Below are 16,063 nucleotides of genomic sequence, written 5' to 3'. Positions count from 1 at the left end.
CCTCCTTGTCCTTTGAGTCAACAATTAGCCACTCTATCAATGACAGCATTATCAGGAATGAAATTCTGCCCAGCCAAGAAGCTGGGGGAGACAAGGTTCAAGGCTCATATGAAATGCTGCAGAACATAGTTTTGCCTTGACAGGCCCGAGCTCAGGCAGTTCTCATAACCAGTTTACATGCCACTAATTTTCTAATTCACCTTAATCATAAACCTGAGTAGGAGAGATTACCTAATTGACAATCTCCAAGGGAGGATAAATTCCAGATGAGTCCATCGGGATCTGAGGCTAACACGTAGGAGGGCTCACCTCCAGAGAACCGCTGGTGAATCATACCTTCACACTCCGGGAGAAGGGGGCAAGGGCTGGGCTCCAGTCCAAGCTCGATGTCACAAGGTTATGTGTCAACCCCGAGGCAGCAGCTGTGTTTGGCAGGGGAAGCTTCCTCTAATTAGGTATTGCTCCCTGTGGGCTATCCAGCAGGACCTTTCTTTTCTCCACAGTTATTAATCAGCTATCCAGTATTAACAAGATCGGATCTGGAAGTATGCAAATCCTCTCTCCATCCTCCTCCTAATCACTCAGCAGGCCACCTTACTAGCTAGCTCACTAATGAGGAGCTTGGTGACTGACTAACAAATTCACCCTGTTCCTGTCCTTAATGATCACTTGTGAAATGGGATACTTCCGTTACAGAGGCACAGGGCATTTGAAATGCTGAAATCATAGCTTCTCCATGGCTTTCTGGTAAAACCTTATCTAAATCGGGCAATGCTAAAAATGAGTAATTGAACGTGGATCACACTGAGGAAATGCCTAGCTAGTGGACTTCACAAAACAATAGATTCAACACTTGGAAGTTGTCTTTCTCCAGAGACTGAGTTTCTTTTATCAAAGTTTCATCCTTCCGGAGCTGTGAGGAAGGAAGGAAAATAATGGGAACAAAGAAAGGTCAGGGAAGAGAAAGATGAAGGCTGGAGACAATATAGTCAAAATATGTGATATACTTTTTCTTCTTTTTTATTTAATTGAAAATATGTTTTTTATACACTATATTCTGATCATGGTTTCCTTTCTTCATCTCCTCCCAGATCCTCCCCCACCTCCCCATCTATCTAACTCCATGTCTTCTTCTTTCTCTCTTTATAGAAAACAAACAGGATATAGATATATAGATATAGATATAGATATCCAGACTAAAACAAAACAAACAACAGAAAGAGAGAGCCCAAAAACCACATACACACAGAGAAGCTCATACAAATTTATACACATAAAACCCATAATAACACGAAAATCAGAAACCATAATATAATATATATGATATATGACATATGATATATGATATACCATATACCATAATATATAAGCACAAGACCAGCAAAGGCCCAAACTAAGCATTATGTGATCTCTCCAAAATATCTCCAAAGAGACCATTGAGTTCATTTTGTGTTGGCCATCAACAGCTGGGCACGGGACCTGCACGTTAATGTAGTTTGTATACTCAGTGAGACTCCATCAGAAAACACTAATTTTTCTTTGCAAGAGGTTGCCAATTGGAGATAGTTTCTGGGTTAGGGATGGGGGCTCTTATCCAGTTCCCCTCTCCATGCTAAGACCTCATCTGTCTTAGGCAGATGTCTGATCTGTGCAGGCTCGGCGCAGGCTGGCCCAGACTCTGTGAGTTCATATGTGTGACCTATTGTATCTGGAAGGTACTGTTTCCTTGTGTCTGTCTTTTATTCCCACTGGCTCTTGCCTCCTCTTCTCCTACAGAGTTCTCTGAGCCCTAAGGGGAGGAGTCTGATGAAGACGTCCTATTTAGGACTGAATATTCAAAGCTCTCTCACTCTCTTCACATTGTCTAGCCGTGGGTCTCTGTATTAGCTCCCATCTACTGCAGGAAGAAGTTTTTCTGGTGATGGCTGAGTGAGACCTGCAGATGTTAGCCTTCCTTCTAGGCTCCGCCCAACAGTTACCTAGCAACAGCTAGGTAGGCCTGGCTTGCTATAAAAGGGACTGCTTGGCCTCCCTTCTCTTTCTGACTCTCTGACTCTTTCTTCTCTCTGATCCTTTTCTCCCTCTCTCCCCTTCCCCCTCCCCCCTCTCCACATGTTCCTGTCCAGCCTATTCCCCCCTCCCCCCACTCTCTCTCTCCTTCTCTGTCCCCCTCTTTCTCTGTCTCTACTCCCTTCTCAACTCCCTGTTCCATGCCCCCAAATAAACGCTATTCTATACTATACCTGTCACATGGCTGGTATCTGGGGGTCGGGGGGAGGGATGCCTCAACATGAGCCTAATGAGGTACCCCCCTCCCACAGCACCATTCCACACTCTATAAAACACATCCTTGGTTTTATAAAACACATCATTTGGTACCGTGACTCAGATTTACAAACTCGCAAGTTCATATTCCCACTGCCACACGTACTTTCCAACCATCAGATTGCTAGACCTCTCCATCCCAACACCAGCAAATTGGTAAGCTTCCCCACACTGGTCAATGTAAATGGCCCCTGGTCCCAAGGAAGGGCTGTTGAGCTCACAGCCACCTTGGTGATCTTGGGGATAGAGGTACCCACTGTCTACATGACTGGCCCTTCTCGCTGACTTTTCTTAGGACTTCTACCCTTGGGTGAGCTCTCTCTCTTTTTGAAACAATCTCTCTGTCTCTCTGTCTCTCTGTCTCTGTCTCTCCCTCTCCTTCTCCCTCTCCCTCTCCTCCCTCTCCTTCTGGGGGGGGGGGGGGGGGGGGGGCGGGGGGCGCGCCCCCCCGGGGCCTCTCTCCCCCTCTTGTTTCCAGAAAAACGGAAGGTTCTCTATGTGCAGGCTTTTCCCCACCTTCACTCCCAACTGCTTTATTTCTTGATTCAACTACCTCGCCCTCTGCTCTCCACCCTGCTCCTCTGACTCTTGACAGTACCCTCCAGATATTGTTTCAGACTTAACTCTGCCACCGCTGTCGCTGCCAGCTGTTTGCTCCAGCGGGCAGTCTTAAATTTCTACTTCCTGGGAAATTTTTATTTCTGATTTCTTTCCATTCTGGTCTGTACCAGTTCTAAGCCAGCTGTAGCAGGAGAAGAAATACCCGCACTCCACTCAGACCTGCTGCGCTGCTCCAACACACAGTGGCGGCAGAGGCTGCCTGCAGTGACAGGGAAGGATCTCTTCACATACAGATAATGCCCGGTCCACCAGACAAAATGTGTCCATTTGTCTCTGCTGATACATAGCCACACTTCTATAGATAAATGTCTTTCTGTTAGCAATCTGTTAAACTCCACCTCCAGAGTCACCTGGCAACAGCCAGGTATGTTCCGCCCCACAGTTACCTGGCAACAGGCAGGCAACCCTGCCCACTATAAAAGGGGCTGCTTGGCCCCTCCTCTCTCTCTTGGCTTCTCAACCCAGCACCTGCAGCTGCGCCGTGGAAATCCTTTCATTGGTGCCGAGACTCGGATACGAAGACTTCGGGGACCTCAGCTGCTGCGACCGTACAAGATAGACACAATGACCACTCAGACTTCATCTGCTGCTGCTCCGAGGCCCACGTGGTCCGCCATTCCCGCCGCTGCAGCCATACCGCCACTTCAGCCTCAGCTCCACCAGCCCGTGACTGCTACACCCCTGCGCAGCCCGACGTTTTCACCGTGTCTGCTGAGACTCGCCAAACTTCCACCACGTGAGCTGTGCCGTTTCGGCCCACCCCTCCCCCAGTCGGTGCTCTGCCGTGTGGCCTAGATACCCAGACAGACACACAGGTCCCCGGTTCGGTTCCACCTTCCAGGTACCGGACTGCACAATTTCATGCACACACCGGCTTTTAATCCATAGAGAGCTTCTGGTTCCTGTGAGGGGCCCTGGACTCCGGGTTTGCGTCTGGCCACCGCTTCCTGGACCACAGGGCTGGTTTTTGCCCCAACACATGTGTCTGGCCTCTAGCCGAACCACAACTGCTATTCAACTAGGACCTTGAACCGATTGAGTGATTTCCCCTCTCGGAATAGCTCGTAACCCCTCCTCAGCTCTTGCAGCTCCACAAAAAGCTGGTACCAGCCGAGCTATCTCCTGACTGGCTAACTTCTGGTGGGTTAGCCCAGTCGAGGCCCTTATTTAATCGCGCGACGGCCCGATTATTATAAGCAGTGCCTGATTTCTGTTGCCAAAGATTAGTTTAGGACGCTAAGCTAAGTTTGGTAACTCACTCAATGGGTTCATCGTCTTCGTCCATACCGGCGGACACTCCACTGAGCTGTCTACTGAAAAACCTCAAATCTTTACAATTAACACCCGAGTTGAGGCCTTCCAAATTTAATACGTCTTTACAATAAAGTCTGGATTGGGTACCCTTTAGACAATGGGATGACCACGTGGCCACGTAATGGCACCCTAGACCCCATTATTTTATGGAGTCTTAATACATATTGCCAGCAGTCCGGTAAATGGAAGAAAATCCCGTATATCTGTACATTTATTTACCTCCGTTACTCCCCTTCTATGTACTCTGCCTGCTCCCCACACCTCTTTCTAATTTTTCTTTTTAATTAAACCAAAATGGGGGAATTACTGTGACTCTAGCGGATGTCTGCAGGTTCCACACACACTAGCCTAGAACTGGTAAGCTTCCCCATCCCCCACTGGCCAGAGTAACCCTCCACATGGTCCCAGGGGAGATTCCTTGAGCTAGAGTGAACCCTGTCCTTCCCTGAACCTCTCTAGGACGGCTCCCCTTAGATGAGACACTTCCCCTTTTCCTCTCGAGACAGTTTCTCGCCGCTGAGTACCCCAGGCCAGGCCTGGACAGACTGTTCTCTCTGTCTCAGGAGCACCGGCTCCAATCATAGTCCCCAGGTGTCTCTTCCAAGGGCCAGTCTTTCACACCCTTTTCCCTTTCCTCCTCCTTCGTCATTTGCGGGTCGACTGGAACTGAGGTTCCAGTGCCTTGCCTAGAAAGCTAGCGGGTCCAGGGCCCAGCTAGCTCCCCTCGCCTCCTCTGCGATCGGTCAGCCGGTTCGCCTGGTCCCTTCCCTCTATGATTCTTAGCTCTGCTCTGGGTTTTCCCCTTACATCCTGCCGCCTGGCACCGCTACAAAAACAACTAAGGTTGTGGTGATACGGGACATGCTTACTTTTCCTAAATACAGCCACCAGAGTCACTGAGCAGCGACTTCCGGCTGCCAGCAGGAAGACCCGCCCTACAGCTATGCTGCCAGCCCCACAGACCTGACCTGCCTACAGCAACCGTGACTTACAGCTCCAACCTGTGACAGCCCTACCATCCAGCTTTCTTAACAAAAATGCTTCTTTGCTAATACAAAAATGTGCTTTTCTCTACCTATACAACCTGCCAAACTTACTTAGACAGGATAAGAAAGGCTCTGTCTTGATAGATTTTTACTACTGCTATTATTCTATTCAGTTACAACCAATCCTTATGGCTCTCAATCTTGTCAGAAGTCTGCTAATTATATATTTTAAGTTTATGGCCGACAGAATGCCCAAAAGCCTCTAACAGTTAGCCCAAGATGGTTTCAGAAGACCTGGACACCGGAATCCTAGAACATACAACCTAGATTGTATGTGGACAAACACAACGGGACGCCCTGAGTCAAATGACTTGGCTAAATAAAGGTAAGTCATTTCTCATATCATGCGTACCCATTCCACAGAAAAAAGCCCTGCGGCTTCTACGCTTGGAAGCAAGACTGACTTCACCCAAGAGACTATGGAAACCACGGGAACTGTTGGCTAGTGGACTCTGTCTTTTTTTAAAAAATAATATATAACTGGTAGATTGTTTACTCTTTACCATACTTCTGACTACATTGACAGCTAAGTTTTCAAAGACATTACCTGTTACCTCATTACCTAAACTCAGTTGAAAGACTACTTGTGTTAACTCATGCTGTTATCTGTTTTGTAAACTTATAAGCTACAGGAAACCCACTCAGATCTACCTCTCATGGATGCCATCCAGATAAGTACATCTGCCTAAAATTCCCACTGACTACATATAACAAAGGGTGGTATCCCTCTGGGTTTCAAATGTACATCTTAAAAAAAAAAATTCTTTCTCCAAGTGTTCTTAATCTTATTTCCTACATCTTGTCAAGTCCAGGTGCATCCAATACAACTCCAGAGAAGCAACCTTCAGATGCTCCATCTCCTGCCACACACACAGACACAGCTGCTTCTACTGGACCTGACCCTGGACATCAGAAAACAGCCAGCTCTTCTAAGACGGGACAAACATCCCCCATATCCATTCTTCTAGGTTCCCCCTAGAGACACGTCGCCCCCAATGCCAGCAGGAAGTAGCCAGATTTCACGACGACCCTATTCCTGCTTCGCCGTCACCTCTTTCTAATTTTTCCTTTTAATTAAACCAAAACGTGGGAATGTTAGCAATCTGTTAAACTCCACCTCCAGAGTCACCTGGCAACAGCCAGGTATGCTCCGCCCCACAGTTACCTGGCAACAGGCAGGCAACCCTGCCCACTATAAAAGGGGCTGCTTGGCCCCTCCTCTCTCTCTTGGCTTCTCAACCCAGCACCTGCAGGTTGTCTCCCCTCTCCCCTTCTCTTCCCCCTCTCTCCACGTGGTCATGGCCGGCCTCTACTCCTCTCTACTTCTCTCTCTCTCTCCTCTTGCTCTCCCACTCTCTTAATAAACCTCCCCTCGTGGAACCATCTTGGCCTGCTGTGATCTGTCCCAAGCTGCGCCGTGGAAATCCTTTCACTTTCCACTCTAAGTTATAACAAACAAGTGGCTTTCCATCACAGGCAGAGATAGAGCTTCAGCGCCATCTTAGCTAAGGGCAGTCACATGGCCGGCTGTAGCTTCAGTGCCATTTTGGTTAAAGGCAATCTCATGACTATCCACCATCTCTGTTATGGGCAGTCCCCACGTCGAACCATCTTTAGGAGAACAGCTTGACTTAAGGTCTCCAAAGACACTTTTCAATTAAGATGAAGTTTTCATATGGTTTCTATCCTACCTTGATAAAGAATAATTTAATACTACTTTAAAGATTTACAACATTGAAAGGGTTAAAGATCACTGCCTTAAAAGTATGTTCAGCCTTGGTTTTGCTGCTGTCATTAACTTATAATGTAACCTCTTCATTTGCTATACACAATCTAGAGCAAATAATTAAAAACAGACACAGACTGTCTAACTCAGATATGCTTAATAGATACTAGTTCTCAATCTTGTCAGAAATCTGTCAAATACAACATTAAGTGTTTACGATTATTATGACAGAGACTCCCAAATCCTAACAGTGACCAACCCCTCCCCTCAAGGTCTCCGAGAAGACATGGGCACAGCAACAAAGGACTCTACCTGGATTGTGGCATGATAACCGCCAAGAAAGACTGCTCGCTGCCAAGGCTCAGCCTAAACTGTGGACAAACAGAGAACAATTAAATGTCTCATATTGCCTAAGACGAGGTGAGTGATTTCTCCCATGTTCCTACCCCACAGGAGAAAGCCTCTCATCTGATGGCCAGGCTACCTCTGCCCAAGTTGCGATGGAGACCCAGGGACCTGGGAACACTGTTTAGATAGTGGACTAGAAACCAACCTCTGTCATTTTAATTAACATACAACATCTATATTATAATTTATTCTGCCCAGATTTACATCAATGTCTGGTTACATTGACAGCTAAGCTAACAGAAGCTTGACAGCTAAAAAACAGACAACTAGCTCCTTACCCCAAGGTAATCCACCACCATATAGGCTCATTAGTCAATTCATTAACTAGCTAAGACTACCAGATCTCTTATCGAAAAGGCAGACAGTCTTCACTATAAAGGATACGTAAGTTGAGATGTGACCTTTCACAGATGTAACCTTCTACTACTCCCTTCTGTAACCTCAATTTCCAGTGACTAAATACTTCACATTCCTTCCCCTTTCTGTGCCACTATTACATTGAGACTTCAAAAGTTCAAAACCCTAACATTTATCAATAGAGTTCTCATAAATTAGCCTAACCCTAATAAAACATTCCGCCATACAATCCACTTTTATAATCACAAGTTCAGATTTTAAGTTTCCTTTGGATGTCTTCTAACTACAAACTAACTACCAAGTATCTCTCATGCTAAGTCTACACTATCAGGTACCATAGTTACAAACTTAAGTTTCCTTTGTTTTTTAACCATAGACTTAAGGTGTCTGTCATGCCAAACTGATCAACCACCATATTCACAAGGTCATCAAAATTTTTTTGAGTTTCCTTTGATTATTTGTTAAATGTAAACTTAGCAACGCTTCTCATTTTACTGAACTAATACACATTCAGTCTTCTAGACAGAGGGAAAAGACCCTCTTGCTCCTTCTGCTCCACAAAAGATTTTTGTCTTCCCTGAGCTCAACTCAAAGACTGTTCATACTGTTAACAAATTTACTTCTTTTGGAAACTTATAAGCTCCAGGAAACACACTAAGATATACTTCTCACGGACCAAATAGACTCCCTCTAGGTAAGTACACCTGCCAATTAGTAATCTATGTTCCTACCTGTCTCAGTCAGGGTTTCTATTCCTGCACAAAACATCATGACCAAGAAGCAAGTTGGGGAGAACAGATTTTTTTTTTTTCAGCTTACACTTCCACATTGCTGTTCATCACCAAAGGAAGTCAGGACTGGAACTCAAGCAGGTCAGGAAGCAGGAACTGATGCAGAGGCCATGGAGGGATGTTACTTACTGGCTTGCTTCCCCTCGTTTGCTCAGCTTGGTTTCTTATAGAACCCAGGACTACCAGCCCAGGGATGGCACCACCCACAATGGGTCCTCCCACCCTTGATCTCTAATTGAGAAAATGCCTTACAGCTGGATCTCATGGAGGTATTTCCTCAAGGGAGGCTCCTTTCTCTGTGATAACTCCAGCTTGTGTCAAGTTGACACACAAAACCAGCCAGTCCACTACCTGTTACCTATTCCAGAGAGTGGGATTCCTCGCCTGTTCCCTGGTTTGGGGGCTCCTCTCACCCCACCCACCAAGACCTAATGGTTTCAAATGTACACCTAACAAAAACGTTTTCCTCCCAAACCTACTTTATGCTCTCCCTCTAATATATATGTGTGTGTTTCAGCATCTTGCCAAGTCCAAACATTTACTCAAAATCTGCATCCAGGACAGCTCCAGAGAAGCAACCCACAGACGCTTCAGTCTCACAGACACAGACGCCTCCACTGGACCTGCTCCTTCCTATGCACAGATGGTTCCACAGACCCTGGTCAGCAAGGAAGCAGCCAACTCTCCTAAGACTTGACCAACATCTCCATCCCCATTTTCTTAGGTTTCCTAGAGACATGTCACCCCAAAGTCAACAGGAAGTGGCTAAAAATCACGATGACCTATCTATCCCTGCTTCACCATCACTTCTTTCTAGTTTCTCATTTTTTAATTAAACCAAAATGGAAGAATGTTAGCATTCCTTCTAGGCTCCACCCAACAGTTACCTAGCAACAGCCAGGTAGGCCTGGCTTGCTGTAAAGGGGACTGTTTGGCCTCCCTTTGCTCTCTGACTCTCTGACCCTTTCTTCTTCTCTCTCTCCTTCCCCCTCCCATTCCAAATGCTCCAGCCACCGCCTCTTCAGCCTCCCTCCTTCTTCTTCTTCTCCTTCTCCTTCTCCTTCTTCTTCTCCTCCTCCTCCTCCTCCTCCCCCTTCTCCTCCTTCTTCTTCTTTTTTCTTCTTTTCCCTTTCCCCTTCCCCTTCCCCTCTCCTTCTCCTTCCCCTCTCCTTCTCCTTCTCCTCCTTCTTCTTCTCCTTCTTCTCTGTCCCTTCTCTTTCTCTGCCTCTACTCCCTTCTCAACTCTCCTTCCTATGACCCCCAAATAAACTCTATTCTGTACTATACTCATCATATGGAGAGGAAAGGGGATGCCTCAAGATGGGCCTGCAAAGGTACCCCCTCCTACCACCCCATACGACACTGTATAAAACATATCCTTGGTTTTATAATACACATTAACAAGTATAGCAAATTGTCATTAGGAGTCACTATATCACTATGTTTCATTAATAGAACAAAAGGATTTGGTTTTCCCCTAGGTCCAGGTCTATCTAGTCTCAGCTCTCACCAGAGACCCCAAATGTGTTCATAAAATAAGTCTTTGTATTTCTTGTGGATGTATGACATTAGTCTCAGCATCCAAAATCAATTCTGTTCACCCAAAATTTAGAGGTCTGCTGCCTCTGCAGGGAACATAGCATCACACATTTAAAACAAGTGGCTTACTATTGTGTATATAACTCCAATTCTAAAGACAATACACTAAGCAATATTAACAATCTGTTTATGGTTTTGAAGAACCACAGAAGTCATATCTGCAATCCATATCATCTTCTCGTCTACCTAAACAGACTATGTAGTCAGCTATTGTATAAAAGGAAAATGATACGTGGTTAGTTGGACACTCATTCATTTAGAATGTATTTACTGAATGCCTACCGTGAGACAAGAATCACTTGAGTGATGTGAATACAGAACAATACAGACAACAGCAAACAATAAAACACTCTGGCCTTACGCATCTTACATGCCAGTGCAATACAGTGGAGATATCAATAACAGTGAATTATATAATATAAAGATGTAGTAGTATAAGGAAAAATGTAATAAGGTAAGAAAGACCTAAGGCATATGTGGAGAGCTGTAATTTCTAATAGAACACGATTTGTTCAATCTTTCACAACCTTCTGCAAGTAAACAACGCATCTTTATCATATGCCCCATAACTCCGCCATCCATTCCTCCTGGGAATCTACACACCTCCTTTCTACTCCCTGCAGATCACCCGCCACTTCCTCTAGGAACCCGCAGACTCTCCCACAGACCCCACGCCATTCCAACATGGGCCTGTCTGGCTTCATAGCCACTGAGTGCTATAAGTGCTGCCTGCCATGTTGCCGACTGGTTGACTTGATCCTGTGCTGGTAGCCATAGTTACCATGAATTCAAGAGTACAATAGCCGTGTGCACCCTGTGTGCAGCGTTTCACGCGCTCCTCCCCATCCTCCTTCTGCCCCTCTTCCCTGAGGTTCCATGAGCTTCGGAGGAGTGATTGACAGATGCCCCATTTAGCACTAATCATTTAGCGGGAGCCGCCTGGCGACCGAGCTGGGGAGACAAGGGAACCTAACTCATGCAAGTTGTCTGTCAGAGGACACAGCACCGAAGTGACCGATGACAACTTAAACAGTCACAGAAAGCCTCCAAATCCAGATGATGTTGGTATTTGGAAAAGAGTCAGGTCCCATACGACTGAAATTTTAAAACCAGGGATTAGGGAGATGGCTCAGTCAATAAAGTGTTTATTTCACCTGAGTCTAGACCCCCAGACCCTCATAAAAGTCAAACACAAGTGCACCCACCTTTAATATAAGCGCTGGGGAGGCAGAGACAGGAGGAGCCCTAGACTTTACTGGCCAGCTTACCTAGCCGAAGAGTTAAGTCCCAGATTCAGTGAGAGACCCTGTCTCAAAAATTAAAGTGGAAATCGATTGGTGATAGCACTCAGTGTCAAAACCTGGCCTAAAGAAAGCGGGCACACATCACAAACACACATGAACATGCATGCACACACACACACACACACACACACACATACACAGGATCATTTATAACAGATGTTAGACCTATTATCATGTCAAAGAACTTTTTGTGGTAAAAAGTAACTCTAGAAGAAATAACTTAAAATAATCTACCTAGTAGCTCTACAAAAGCATAGCCTGATACATGATAAAAGTTTAAGAAATACATAAATAAAAGTAGTTAAAGGGATTGCGCTGTACTGACGTAGGAAGTACTACTTTGAATAATGGACCGTTGCTGCCCTCTAGTGGCACAGGAAACCATGAGCTTAGAAACCAACATGCCAGAGTTGCTTTATCACAGCTTTTTCTTTTTTTTTTTTTTTGTTTTTGTTTTTTCGAGACAGGGTTTCTCTGTGTAGCCCTGGCTGTCCTGGAACTCACTCTGTAGACCAGGCTAGCCTCGAGCTCTTGAACTCAGAAATCCGCCTGCCTCTGCCTCCCAAGTGCTGGGATTAAAGGCGTGCGCCACCACCGCCCGGCCCAGCTTTTTCTTAAGATGTATTATTTTTGTTTTATGTGTGTGAGTGTTTTACCTGCATGTATGTCTGTGTACCATATGCATGTCTGAGGCCCACAGGAGTCAGAAGATGTCATTTGGATCCCCTGAAACTTGAGTTGCAGATTGTTGTAAGACACCATATAGATGTTAGAACTCGAACCCAGGTCTTCTGAAAGAACAGAAAGTGCTCTTAACAGCTGAGCCATCTCTCTAGCACACCAGCACGTCTTTTGATGGGTGATATTATGATCAATTCTATAGCACGGAAATAAAGGCATTGCCCTAAAGTTATCCATAAAACCCACTGGTTAATGTATTACAATTACCATAGCTACGAAAGCGAGTAGTGAAGTCTGAATGTATGGGTATGTATGACTTAGTACTGAAGCAAATGCTCCCCACATGCAAGACCCTGGGTTCAAGTCCCAGCAACATCAAAAAAAAAAAAAAAAAAAGGAAGAAGGAAGGCAGAAAGAAAGGGAATAAAGAAAGTGAATTAGCGTTAGCAGTGATATAAACAACATAAATCTTTTCTCTGTTCATACACAAGCACACACAGAGACTCAGTCACACACACTGCACACACGTGCAAACTCACAGCCTCTCTTCTCTCATTCTCTCCCTTTCTCTCTCCCCCTCCCTCCCTCTTCCCCATCCTCCCTCTCTCCCTCCCCCCTCCCATTTCCTCTCTCCCTCTCTCTCAGTCTTCAGATCAGAATATACCCTTCAGCTGCTGCTCCTGCACCGAGTGTGCCACTGTGCTCGGCATCAGCTCCTGCCTCCAGGTTCCTGCCCTGCTTGAGTTCCTGTCCTTTTGTCCGTTTGTCTTTCAAAGACAAACGGTGCTGCAGAAGTATACACTAAACAAGCCCTTTCCTCCCCGAGTTGCTTTTGGTGATATAACCCTAACCATGACATCATCCTTCCCTTTCTCCAGTAAAAGTTGTCTCTAAGTCCCAAAGGCACCATTCACAAACCGAAGTGATTTCTGAGAAATATAGGCACATTTTCTTCTGTCAGCCAGCCGGAAATCCTAAAGAACGCCCTTCCTCCCTCTTAGGCAATCCTTGATCTCTACAGACTATAAGCAGAGGCGTTCCTGAAGCCACTTATGTAAAGCCCTGTGGGCTTCCCGGAGGGCTGTGGCTGCCTACTCACCGGTTGTGTATTTCCTGAAGAGCCATGAAAGCAATCTTTCCAAGATAAAGATATACTTCGTCGTGACTCAGTTTACCCACCCATGCATAAAGATGGAAGGCCATGTCCAGATGGCAAGTCTTCTGACAGCCATATCCTGAGTCCACACTTATATTCTATAAACCCAAGCATGCACATACACGGAAGATATAAACTGCACTCATCTGACGCCATTGTCTGGAGCGGCCATGACATAAACAAGTGTCCAAAATCTGTCTATGTGGCTAAAAATTGGGGGAATTAAAAATATGAGCAGTATCTCTCAAAGATATGAATAGATTAAAATTATACTATGAAGCTGTGAAAGGAATAGATACATTTGTTATTAAAAATGTTTGGAAACCATGTATTATAACCAAAGAAACTGCTTGCTTCTAAGTAGAGAGACCATACACCAGAACCAGAGGGGAAGGTGCAATGGAGGGAGGGGGAGATACCAAGTTTTTCCTCTCTTTTTATATTCTTCTAAATTATTTGAATGTTCTACAGGGGGGGAAATGCTATCACTTTCACTTCTCATGGAATCTGTATATAATACTTATAATCATTAAACTGTGTAAGGTCACAAGAAATTCAGTTTTTAATACAGCCCAATAGTGTATAAACTAATGACAAGACCACTCTATGGGAAGAAGAAGAAGAAGGAGGAGGAGGAGGAGGAGGAGGAGGAGGAGGACAAGGACGAGGGGGACGAGGACGAGGAGGAGGAAGTTGTTTTGTGGTTTGTTTTGGTTTGATTTTGGTTTTGGTTTTTGTAGACGTGAGGGAAAGAATAGCCAGAGGCATCTGGAACAGTGTAGAGCAGAGAAAGACAGTAGTAAACAGAACACGGCCAGCAGACTGGACCTGTCCATGAGAGAAGCAAGGGCAGAACAGAAGGAGCGGCAGAGGGGAGAGCAAGAGATGGAGACAAAGAGAGTGTGAGCAACAGAGGGACCATAGCTGGAAACAGCAGGGTTACAAGGAAAATGAGGAGCTAGCTGGGAGAAGAGAAACTCACAGCCGGAGAAATTTAGGATAGGAGAGATGAAAAGAGCTAAGAAGAATCAGGATGTCAGGATGGATTCTGAAGTGTGTTGTAAGCACTTGTAATACTGAGGCCTGGAAACCAGCATGTGCTTTTTTTTTTTTTAATCACTGAATATAAAGTTTAATGATAGAAAACACACACTAGTTAATCACATACCTACTCAGAGTCTATGTTTCTCAGAATCACCAAGGAATTTATTTTATTAGCTCTGAGACAATAAACTTGTACAAATACACATAACCATCAAAACTAGAATCAATTACTAATTCAGGTTTTAACATTTTAAACATGTAAAATATGAACGGCTATATCTTCTATACAAATATATATATGACTTGATAATGTGCAAATAATGTGCTTTTTGGGCAGTGGCCACAAGACAGATGCCAACTCCATCAGCATCTGTTGTTACACAGCCATAAATACATAAAAATATCAGCAGGCGATGACATCATTCTTTCAAAAGAATATACAGTACTAATCGTGCCCAGCCCAGCAACTGGCTGATTTAAAGTAGTCCTAACTTCAAAATATCTATTTAAAAAGAAACAAACAATTTTGGTATAAAAGTAGTAGCAGCATGTGCTTTTGTATGCCGATAGGCACCACAGATAGTTGCTTACCCCGTCTGCAGTGATAAGGGAAATGGATCCCTTTGGTAGAAGAGAACCAGCTTTACAATTTCCTGAGGGATGCCAGCTTTAGCCTAACTGTCAGAATTTAGGGAAACAAAGTTTCCTTTGGACCTGACAAAAAGAAGGTAATTTAATATATAAATAATTTAAGTTGTTAAATATTCATACTTTTCAATATTATATAGTACAAGGAAGAAACTAAAGATGGAGGTAGTGACAATAGAAAAGTAAATATTATCAAACCTAAAATTATGAACAGCCGGGCGGTGGTGGCGCACGCCTTTAATCCCAGCACTTGGGAGGCAGAGGCAGGCAGATTTCTGAGTTCGAGGGCAGCCTGATCTACAGAGTGAGTTCCAGGACAGCCTGGGCTACACAGAGAAACCCTGTCTCAAAAAAAAAAAAAATTTATAGGGGCTGGAGAGATGGCTCAGCAGCTAAGAGCACTGACTGCTCTTCCAGAGGTCCTGAGTTCAATTCCCAGCAACTACATGGTGGCTTACAACCACCTATAATAAAATCTGATACCTTCTTCTGGTGTGTCTGAAGACAGCTACATTGTACTCATATAAATAGAAATAAATAATATTTTTTTAAAAATTACAGGTTAAATTTTTACTTTGGTAAAAAATGCCCTGGGAAGTCCCTGTCACTATCTGAGAACAGGAAGGGCCATAAGCAGCAGCTGGTCTTTAACCTGACATTCTTACAAGTTGGACAGGGCCTATCATGCAAGGAAACTCAAAAATCAGGGGGGCGGGGCGGGGCGGGGCGGGGCGGAGATACCCTCTAGAAGACATCATAGAACAGGCCCCATCACAAAGATGCACTGCTCCGAGATCTAAGGGAGAACAGAGGCTGCTATAGATGATACACCATGAATCCAATATTTTATGAAGTATTATAAATACTGAGAAGCAGCCCCGTAAAATACTGTGAGGTCCAGCAAGCATTCCACAAGTCCATACTCTGTAGACTGATCACATGACTGCTCCACGGTATGGTCACGGGGAAGGTTTTTATTGTAGATGAGAGAGAGAGGAGAGAGAGAGAGAGAGAGAGAGAGAGAGAGAGAGAGAGAGAGAGAG

Source organism: Grammomys surdaster, unplaced genomic scaffold, assembly GCF_004785775.1.
Source record: "Grammomys surdaster isolate TR1022 unplaced genomic scaffold, NIH_TR_1.0 185, whole genome shotgun sequence".
In the NCBI taxonomy this organism is placed as follows: domain Eukaryota; kingdom Metazoa; phylum Chordata; class Mammalia; order Rodentia; family Muridae; genus Grammomys; species Grammomys surdaster.
Note: the sequence above shows the minus strand (reverse complement) of the source record.